The 11201-nt window shown below is 38.4% G+C and overlaps 1 long non-coding RNA gene across 1 annotated transcript; it reads right to left on the bottom strand.

Annotated features, from left to right (window-relative positions):
• Positions 1 to 8999: 8999 nt before the first annotated feature.
• LOC121814138 lies at positions 9000 to 10875 on the bottom strand. Its single transcript, XR_006054118.1, has 3 exons — positions 10651 to 10875; positions 9215 to 9489; positions 9000 to 9102 (listed from the first exon to the last, which is right to left on the bottom strand). It is a non-coding gene; the product is annotated as an uncharacterized LOC121814138 (long non-coding RNA).
• Positions 10876 to 11201: the final 326 nt, after the last annotated feature.

Raw genomic sequence — 11201 nt, 5'->3', positions numbered from 1 at the left:
ACTACTCTGCGACCAGACCTCGCCCTTTGGTCTAACTCCCAAAAACTTGTTTACATCATTGAGCTGACAGTGCCGTGGGAGGATGCAATGGAGGAAGCCTTTGAGTGTAAGAAGCTGCGGTATGCCAACTTGCCAGCTGAGGCAGAGGACAGAGGCTGGAAGATCAAGGTGCACCCGGTAGAAGTGGGGTGCAGAGGCTTTGTTGCCAGTACAATAGCAAAACTGCTTAGAGAGATTGGAATCAGAGGACAGGCCCAACGGGAGAATTGAGAATTAGCATAGAGAATTAGCTCCTGAGAGGACCAGTCACTGGCTGTGGCTGTGTCAGCCCTCTTTAGCTGTGGGTAAAGAGTGATGTCAGCCTTCTTTGGCTGTGGCTAAAGAGTGATGTCAGCCCTCTTTGGCTGTGGCTAAAGAGTGATGTCAGCCCTCTTTGGCTGTGGCTAAAGAGTGATGTCAGCCCTCTTTGGCTGTGGCTAAAGAGTGATATCAGCCCTCTTTGGCTGTGGCTAAAGAGGGCTGACATCACTTGAGCAGCTAAAGCAGTCAGCTAACCATGAGACACATGCCCAGGATTGATCAACCCGTGGTGTGCCTGCCTCAGGAGAGGGCATCAAAGGGGTAGAAAACCTAACACTAGAAACTTTGCTGTTTGACTGATACAGCTGTCTCAGGGCCTCCTGGGGGCCATGCAATTAACCTCATGGTAGCGAAACCTAAAGGAGGAATGGAAGAGAAAAAAGAAAAGGAAAAATATTCCTGCTCTTCTTCCCTTTTCTGGAAGGCAGTGGGGAGGTAAAGCATACAGCCTGATCCGACAGGGAGGTGTGGGAAGCCAGATCAGGCGCCCCCCTTCCAGCTCACCCGATGAATCCAAGGTCCACTGCTGACGATATGTCCCAAATTTAATATGATAATCTAGATCAGATCTCTAATCCCTAAACGTAACCAAGGAAGGTAAAAAATAGCAGATTAGCTTGGGATAAAAGACTGAAACACCCTGTGAAGTTGGAGCACACAAAAATGTGTCCAGCTAGTAAAGTTTCTGGGCTGCCTTTCCTCATAACAGGCATCTCTCAAGACTTTCTCCATTTGAAGCAATGTACCATCAGGGATTGTAACATTTAGTCCTTTTACTGAATGAAAAAAAGGTATTTCTGTCAAGGTCACATTCAGTTTCATCCACATGTCTGGAGGGTTACCTAGAGAAATCATGAATTCAGTCTACAGTAGAGATCAGTTTATGAATGAGATATCCAAAAAGGTTTCCAAAATCCATCGCTGCTCCTCTCCTGGGTGGGGAAACGAAATCCAAAACCAAGTTTCCAGTTAACCTAAATCATGGGACTGGTTCCAGAATGATCCACAGACTCTACTCTCCAACAAAACTTTCCACAAATGAAGGCTTTGCTGGTGGAGATGAAACATGATTCTTCACACATAGCCAGCTGACTCCCCATGAATCTTGACCAGGAGGACAAGGCAAACTGAGTAAGTCAGAGAATCAAGCAAGACCACAATCTCAAACATAACAAATGCAGCCAAAAGAGTCCGACAATATAATGCAGTGATTTACAAAGTGTTGGCTCAGCCTCCTAGTGGGCCATGAAGGCACTGCAGATAGGCCGAAGTGATACAAATTCATTCTGATGAACAGTGACATATATTTATATACAAAAATCAATCAAAACTGGTAGTAGGAGTGGTTTAGTTTGTGATATTAGTCATTACTCTGACCTACATTTACTGCTCTTGCATTAATAATATTAATGTAACATTGCTTCTTTGTACACTGGCACAAAGTCAGTTTTAAGGGGAAGAGAAGAAAAATTGTAGGTAAGGTCCACTCCTCCATATGAACACTCCCATCCCATTCCATCTGTCTGGCAGAAATTTGTAGCCAGCAGCCTGTGAGATTTATGTTTTTTGCATACATTTTTAAAGGAAATGCATCACTTTATGTTGTATTTTGATTAGATTGAGGATTTTATGGTTTTAGTGATGCAGCACTCTTGACTCTTGGAAATGGCTGGTATACAGCAATGACATGGCAGTGATTGACAAGACAAGTTAGTGTGTGTGAGTGTAATAGAAGCATCAGCTGGAGTTTAAAATGGCCTGTATTTGTATAGCACTTTTTCTAGTCCCTAAGGACCCCAAAGCGCTTTACACAACCAGTCACACACACATTCACACACTGGTGATGGCAAGCTACATTGTAGCCACAGCCACCCTGGGGCACACTGACAGAGGCTGCCGGACACATTCAAAATGCACTACAACTACCAAAACACTTTGTTCAGGTCTCAAATAAACTCATTCTTCCAGAACACTAGCAAAGGTTGACAGCCGACAAACACACTTTGTCACCCACAAAACAATGACCTAAAAAACACTAACAACATGTAGCATTACACAGTGTTTTCTTGTGTAAAACAAGGACACATCTCTGTTTATAATTTCAATATATGTTACTGGAATGAATCAGACATCATGCAGAATTCGTTACAGTTTTTTCTGAATGCTTAAACCCTAACTGTGATTCCTGTAGCACAATCTCTAAAACTATTCAGACTTATAGCAAAACCACTCACTGAGTTTGCAAAACTAAAAGCACAAAAACTGCTTTGCACTCAGTTTGCAATTTTGTAACACACACTTTGCAAAACTGTAGGCACAATTCACTGCACAACACTCAATTACCAAATTTCCAACACACTCCTAGCAAAAGTATACACATGTATGGCTATCATTAACACTAATTTGCCAACTGTCTGGCACACTTTCACATGTGAAAACTTTTTTAGATAATTAGTTCACTTTGCAATCAGCCTAAGCACTATAATACAGGTAAGCTGTGTGTGCGGAGTACAATGGAGGGAGCAGAAAGAGTGAGAAGTAGAGGAGGCCGAGGAAGAGGACGTGGAGGTGAAGAAGTAGGATGAAGAGGACGACAAGGACAAGGAGGAGCAAGAGGAAGACGAGGAGGGGGGAGAGGAAGATGAGGAGGGGGGAGAGGAAGGGTAGGAAGAGTAAGAAATAGAATTGCTGATGACATCAGAGCTACAATAGTGGACCATGTAATCAACCGTGGAATGACCCTGAGGGTAGCTGGCCAACGGGTCCAGCCTAACTCGAGCCGCTACACTGTAGCAAGTACCATAAGGACATCTTGAAATGAGAATCGGTTAGTACAGTCACTTCGCACAAAGATTTGTAGCACTGCCATATGCCAATGAGAAACACACCAATACCATTGATGTAAAAATACTGAAATTGTTACTTTACAGAATTGCTAGATGACCAGATGCTGGGGGCAGAGGAAGCATGTTCACTGCAGACCAAGTAACCCATATAGTCATTATGGCGATTGCAAATAATCCTATACTTGGAAATAAACACTTGTGTTTGTTTTGATGTGTTTGAATAAACACCAGTACTTGAAGTTTGGATCCCTCTATGCTTATGGATCTATGACAGAAGTATGAGCTCAAACTGACATAGCCTACCTTGTGCACAGAGAAAGCAAAAGCCAGATGTGTTTTGTATTCATACCATCAGTGTGCAGTTGGCGCATTGTGTGCTTAGTAGATGATGGCTTGTGTGTACTGTTTGATACGGAAACACCATTTTTACGAAGGTGTGAAGAGTTAATCTAGCTGTGTTTGCTTTTGCAAGAGAACTACAATGTTTTGATTATTGGGTGACAGGTTTTCTTATTTGTGTGAAGAGTTTTGCAAAATTAGCCAATAGTTACAAAAAATGTGCTTAAGCAATCAGAAAAAACTGTAATATTTGTTTATGTATTTTTATTTTTTTGCACTAAGTAATCCCAAAATACAAGAATTTGTATACACACCATCCACTGATACACATACAATAGTAATGCTAATCTACTCGGTCTTCTCCATTTGGCCACAGGTTCTCATCCACATCCTCTATGTCATCTAGGGCAATACACCTAGGAAAGAATCTTCTGGCTGCCAGAATTGAAGGAGTTGAAAAATTGAAGGAGTAACACCTGTGTAGATGTTCATCTACAATGAGAATCAGCTGTGGCTGGTTAAACTGCATTTTTAGATTTAAAATATGTTTCAATAAAATATTGCTGTTGAATTTTGCTGTCTTTTTAAGTTTTGCATTGTGTTATTGTTTTGGCCATAAGTTTAACAGTTTTGAAAACAGTATGTAAGCACATGCAAAATGTCCTGTACGTACAAAGATTTTTGGCAGTTGTTGTGTCTGAGTGAGAAAATAATTCATGAAATTTGAGAGATGTAGTCATTGAATGCATTTTGTGCCAAAACAATGATAACTGATCCTCAGTTTAGCCCACATAGACTTCTGTTGTGCTCACTGTGTGAGGAGTTTTGCAAAAGTGACCTAAGTATTGAGAAATGTGTCCTAGCGTCTGTAAAAAACTGTAATCATGTTATTTTCATGTTATTCAGTGAATACTAAAAATTGCGTGCTCAGATAAAGTTAAGGCTACTTACTATAAACAGTGACCGGTAACACTTTTGTACACTGATCACCATCACGGGAATTCATATAACACATTGCTTCTATCTCCCACGCTGGCACAGAGTCCATTTTAAACAGAAGAGAAGTGACGCCCAGGGTAAGGTCCACTCCTCCATATGAAGACTCCCATCCCGCCCATTCCTTCAGTCTGGTCAGATGATGAGGTGCAGTTTGCTGATAAGGAGTCTCCAAACCTTACCACAACTCTAGGAGTGCTAAGTTCTAATGGACAGGAAGTGCTCACAGGCTTTCCTAGAATGATACAGGAAAGCTTAACATAGCCATATAGTATGATACAGCAACATTTAAATTCGGCATGTGGTCAAATAGTAACAATTAAAAATAATAAAATGATAAATTTAGCACATTATTTCAGCTCTGCTGGTATTCTGGATGCATGGATACATTAATTTGCATATCCTTTTAATGTTTAGGCTTTGATTTTACTGTGAAATTTCTTTTCTGATCACTATGGTAATGTTTTGCTATGAAACATAGCTAACAGACCTAGAGGAGCAAGATTTACAAATGCAGAAGCTCTAAGACTGAATAATGTCCAAATGTGTTACGACCCTCCCACTCTCAACAAAACACCACCTACTGTTTTCTGTTGGCTGGTGTGAGAGGATCATCAGCTAAAGCAGCTCAACTGTGTCTTCCAGGACTGTTACTGTTTATACTTTTTTAGGCAATGTTGTTAATTGTGCTATGCAGTATGGATTAATACCCATTGTCCGCCATGAGGACTTACACTTTACCTTAGTTGATGTTAGAAACTTTTAATCCTTTACAGGATTTTCATTTTCTCAACCAGAGTGAATTGGTGATACTGGGACAGGAGGTTGAAGTTGCAGTATAATTCTAAAACATTTAATTTCATCTTATAAATGCAAATGAAAACACTTTTTCTTTCTATGCTCTACAGTTAGCTTATTTTAGTTTGTGTGTCAGGAGAACAAAGTGGTCTACAGATTTTTACTAAATTACTTTTCTTAAGTTACAGCACAAGAGTGCGCTAGTGAAATGCAAAATTGTTTATCAAGTAAAAAAGGTCATTAAAATAAACCAAAAAATTCAAAAAAAAAAAAAAAAAAGTAAAATCACAGATTTAAAAATATATTTTAAGTGGACAGAAAGGTTTATATTGATTTTAATATTCATTCAATAATGCAAACACATAAAGATACTTGCAAAACAGGTCATTTCTTTATTTTATACCTAACCACTTTGTAAATCCTGGTGACTACAGTATTTTTACCAGTATGACTAAATATACTAGGCATAAAAGCCCAAAAACGTCAGAAATCCCTTTTGTCAAGTCAAACACTTTGCAGTCAGATCCTAAACTTCAGCAGGCAGCTGTCACGGCGGGGTGTACCGATTAAATTTTGAAACTGGACCCAAAAGCAGGACACGGAGGACGACAAAACTGTGATGAACTAAAAGCGAGCCTTTTCTTGTGGCTGATATAAAACTGTTACAAACAATAAGGCAAAAGCTACAGATGACAAGAACGAAGACTAAACCTAAACTGGGCGAGACTAAACTATGATTACTATGACTATAACAAAACTGTGACGACATTGATACTGATCTGAAGATGATGGTAAGCAGGAGCATGAGGGAAACTGTGAAGGGATACACCCAAGACTGAACATCATCATGAAACACACTAACATGACATGGGGGATGACAACAGACCACCTGACACAGACCGAACGGAAACACACTGACTAAATGCATACAAGGGGTGCTCAAGGGAAGTGACCACACATGGGGAAACGCTGACACAAATTAACATGACACCACAGGAGGAAGTGAAACTAAACACAACAAGCAATGAACACAAGACTCTTTCAATAGAACAGGAAACATGGAGACGTAGACATGACATGAACTTAACAAGAACCACACAGACATGAAACATGACAGGTAGACACACGAATCAGGGAGACGACGAAAAAGGGATCTAAGAAACAAAAGACTAAAACAGCAACTAAATGAGCTAAACTGAAACGAAAACACAAAAAAAGGTACATTAAACTCAAAAACTTGGTCACACGACCCAGTATCTTGACAGGCAACAAAGGCAGTGATGAGCAGACAGGCTTATAACATTGTAGCCTGTATTTGTACTTGTATGTGAACTGTAGCCACAGTTTTATTTTGCTAGCCATTAATTATGGGACAGTGCACTTCAGGTCATTTTACTGAGTAACAGGAAAGGAATGTAATACTTTCTTTGTTAAGTAATTAATAACGTACATGTATGTACCCTAACCCACGTGTATTACTTTTAAGAAAAATAATGAGTAATGTGTAGCAAGCCCAACAAAATTGTTATAGCATAACATCCTCAGTTTAACCAGTACATTTTTCTAATAGTTTAACAAGCCCTCTTTTAGATGAAATGATCAAATCATAGAAAATAAATTTTTTTAAAAAAGAGTGAATGTTACCACCTTGAAATGACTGAAACGTAGGAATGAACCAGACCTTACACTAATTCCACAGCTGTGTGCAAAATACAAGTTTTTGAGCATGTTTAGACCCAAAAAATGTGTTTTATTTCCATTAATAACAGTTAAATTGATGAGTGGAGTAATTAAAACCAGAGATTTCCGATTTAAGTGTTTGTCCCCTCTTAAGAAATGGGGATGAAATTAAATTTTTTTAAAAATCATATACAAATATCAGAGTTTTTTTATGATTACATTACAACAACAGATTACAACAAAACACACTTACTTTTCATCTAAGCATTGAAACTGCCCTCAAAATTGAGAACCAAATCAATGTTTTTTCAACCAAGCGTTGCATACAAGGAAATTAAAAATAAAACTTTCCTCCGTTTTGTGGTGCAGAAAACAAGTCAGCTCATTTCTGATCTCTAGATCATTAAAATTGTGTATGTATATGTATATATGTAAGCGCGTACATGGGAAATATGTGTGTTTATGTATGTACGCATGCATACATGTGTATATACATATATGTATGTATATGCGTGTATGTTTGTATGGGTGTATCCGTATGTTTGCAGGGGTATGTATAACTTGTACATATCTTTCTTGTGTAAATTTAAATTTGTCTGTGATTGTGTAAATACTTATGCTATTGCGTACTTCACACATGGAGAAACGCCAAACAGCCTTTCATTGTTCTTGTAACAGTGACAATAAAAGCTGTTCTATTGTATATCTAAAAGTTGTAAAGATGTGTGTGGATCATACATTAAATTGAGCACATGAAAAGATGTGAACATGCAATAAAATGTCTTGCATTTCCTGTTTTCTGAGAGAGAAAAACACAGGCGTGCATAAAGACTTGATAAAAATCACAAGCGGTTTTCTAAAATTAGAATTAGAAAAAGTTTCAGTTGACAGTCAGAGGCAAATTTGTTCCTTCTTATTTCTGTCCAGCGAAAAGTTAAAATAAATGAATAGCTGAGGATGATATCTGATTATTAATCTGTTTTGTTTATACACATGTTTACACTCACAGTGTTGCTGTTAAACACGTTTCTGCTAGATTAAATTTGCTTGTTTGGACAGCAGTCTCTTGATTAGTGGAGCTTTAGCGATAGCTGACAAGATGGTGCATTTTTTCAGCTACAGCTTTAAAACAAGCATGCACCCATTCAAATTTGTTTTATACTGGTACTGATGAGGTAGGTTGTCCTTGGAGATAGTCGCCTTTCTTGCATGAAAATATGCCTCTGTGTGTCGTAAAAACTAGAAAAGCAAGGAAGAGCAGGAGTCCAAAGGCCACAAGTAGTCGGACTATTGTTGCGATGATTGTTTGATCTCCTGTGAGAGATGGGAAAGTTTCTTACATAAAATCAATCGCAAATCCCAAAATAAAGATTTAAACAGACAAAGAACTGCCAAGAACTTACGTGGAGCTTTGGTGATGATAAAGTATTTGGTCGCAGTGCCCTGGCTGTTTGAGGCGGTGCAGATATAGACCCCTGGAAACTTAGATGATGGAGTCAAAATAGGATGATTCACATCATGACTCCTGTACCACACTTGTGTAAAGTTTGGGAACTGCCAATGGTAGGATGGTACTGGATTTCCTTTAGCTGTACAATTTAAAGATATTTCGCTCCCAACTGTCATTTCCAAATTCTCATTTGGATTATTGGTGAAAGTTGGTGGGTCTGAGGACATCCAATCAAAATACAGACAAATAAAGAAAAGCTCATTTTTTCAGTATGAAAGCTTGTGGTGATTAAATTAAGAGCATGTTAAAAACTCACAGAGTACATCAGAATATGGCCCTGAACGCACTGGAGGAGGACCTTGTTCCTCTGGCCACAGGTTCAGCTTTGCTTCACACCAGATCTCAGCTCCATCATCATCTCTATGAGCAGTCAGAGTGAGGACAGATGACTTACTGACATGAGATGGACATGGACTCATTCAAATGTCTGAGAAGACAAGATCTTATTTCCTTTGTGCCAAACACATGAGAGATTTCTTGCTGGTGCAACATTAACAACATCACACTGTATGACAAACTGTCGGCCTTCTTCCACTGTACGTAAATTCTTCAGAGACACACTGTCTGGCATTTCTGAAAAAGAAAATAATTTTTTTAAAAATAATAAAATGACTCAAAGTTAATCAGTGAAAATATAATAACAATGACCTTCTTAGAAATGTTAGACCAAGTTAAGGCTACTCACTATAAACAGTGACTGGCAATGTTTTCACACACTATCACCATCATGGAGATTTACAAAACACATTGGCCCTAACTCCCACCCTGGCACAGAGTCAATTTTAAATAGAAGAGAAGAAACACCCTGGGTAAGGTCCAATCCTCCATATGGACACTCCCATCCCATTCCATCAGTCTGGTCAGATAGTGAGGTGCAGTTTGCTGATAAGGAGTCTCCAAATCTCACCACAACTCTAGGAGGGGTTATGTCAAATGGACATGAAGTGCTCACAAGCTTTCCTAAAAATAAATAAATAAATAAAATAAAACAATAATACTGGGAGTAAGGGACTTAAGGCGTATGATGAGTTTCACTCTACCATCTGAGTTAGGTGAATGTTAATGTGAGTGCAAATGGTTGCCTGTCTCTCTGTGTCAGCCTTGCGACAGACTGGCGATCTGTCCAAGGTGTACCCTGGCTTTCACCCTATGGCAGATGGGATAGGTGACCCTGATAACGATAAGCGGACGAGAATAGATGCATGGACAATATTGCAACTTGGGTGGTTGTAATATACTGACCCGTTTTAGGTGACACGTTCCATTTAACTTTCAAGAGTGGTTTGATTTTTGATCACACTGTTCATAACTCTGGATTTAAAATATAGATGGACATATTTTTATTGTAAAAACCATGAAATTGTTTGTATTCCTCTGTTACAACATTCATAGTTTTACTGATACTTAACATAATGGAAGATTTGGAGGTTAAGAGATAATGATGGAGCTACAGAGGCCTTGAGGCACAAACTAAATGTTGAAAGTGAGATGAAACGGCGAAGTACTTTTTTTGCATAAAGAATAAGTCATAGTAAATTACATTACAGATTTTCTAAAAATATTTTAAATGTCTTAAAATAGGATAAAGGAAAAATTATAGATATAATAAAAACAAACACAGACTAAAAGTAAGTCCCAATATAAAATTATAATATAATTTGGTCACTTTAGTCTCTAAAATACTTTAGCTGCTTTAGAGTTGCTAAATAATGATCCATTCATTGAATTATTGCAATGAAAGAAGCAATTTGTAGCATATTTGGATTGAAGACTTCTGGTCAAATGTCTAATGACCTGCAACTTAATACATAATAGGACAATATCTACAATATAACAGCTGCTAGGCTTTTTTTTGTTTGTCTTTAAAGGCAGCAGATTTATGCTAGAAAGACTCCAAGTGATAAATGCTAAAGATTTTAGATAATGACTTCATAAAGTGGATTTAAATTAAACTGATAATCTGAAGAAGTAAAATGCTTAAGACCAGTGCTAATGTGGTTGAAGGTTTTCTCCTGAAGAGGAACTGGACGTTGTGTTAAAACTATAGAAATATAATATGGTAACTATATAACAAAGCAACAAGCACAGCAAAAACAAGCAAACAAAACAAAACAGACCCACCTGTGCATGCGATTAAGCAGCTGAAGATGAAGGGCCGCCACATCATGGCTTCAACAGATGTGTTCACAAGTGCATCAAAGTTCAGAACTTTCCGCCTGAGTCCGAGATTAACAGATGGATATTTTGGTAGATGCAGATACAGTAACTCTTCTTTAGCCAGTGGCAAATCTATTCTAGCCTGTACTGTTCAAGAAAAGAGAACTCAAAAAAGCCAAACTAGTCTTGTGAAGAACCCCGCCCCCCCCAAAAACCAACAAACTAAAGAAAAGAAAAAAAGAAAACACACACACACTTGCAGACAAGTTGCGGCGTCTGTTGTACTCGTACTTCTGCAAATTACAAGACAGGGAAGGAGCCCTGCTCCACTTACTGGACTTTTATGTACCATTTTTGTGAATTTTAATGCAGACAGTCTGAAAACAACTCTGTGCAAATTTAAAATGATTCAAATCACAGTCCACAAGTACTAATTTATGACTGACATAATGAATAGTTATTAGATTACAATGAGTGCTTCACTTGCAAGTATATGGTTTCTTCTCTTGTGGGTA

The sequence above is a fragment of the Haplochromis burtoni genome, unplaced genomic scaffold, assembly GCF_018398535.1.
Source record: "Haplochromis burtoni strain Fernald_Lab_line unplaced genomic scaffold, NCSU_Asbu1 Contig_21, whole genome shotgun sequence".
In the NCBI taxonomy this organism is placed as follows: Eukaryota; Metazoa; Chordata; class Actinopteri; order Cichliformes; family Cichlidae; genus Haplochromis; species Haplochromis burtoni.
Note: the sequence above shows the minus strand (reverse complement) of the source record. Positions and strands in the feature narration are given on the sequence as shown.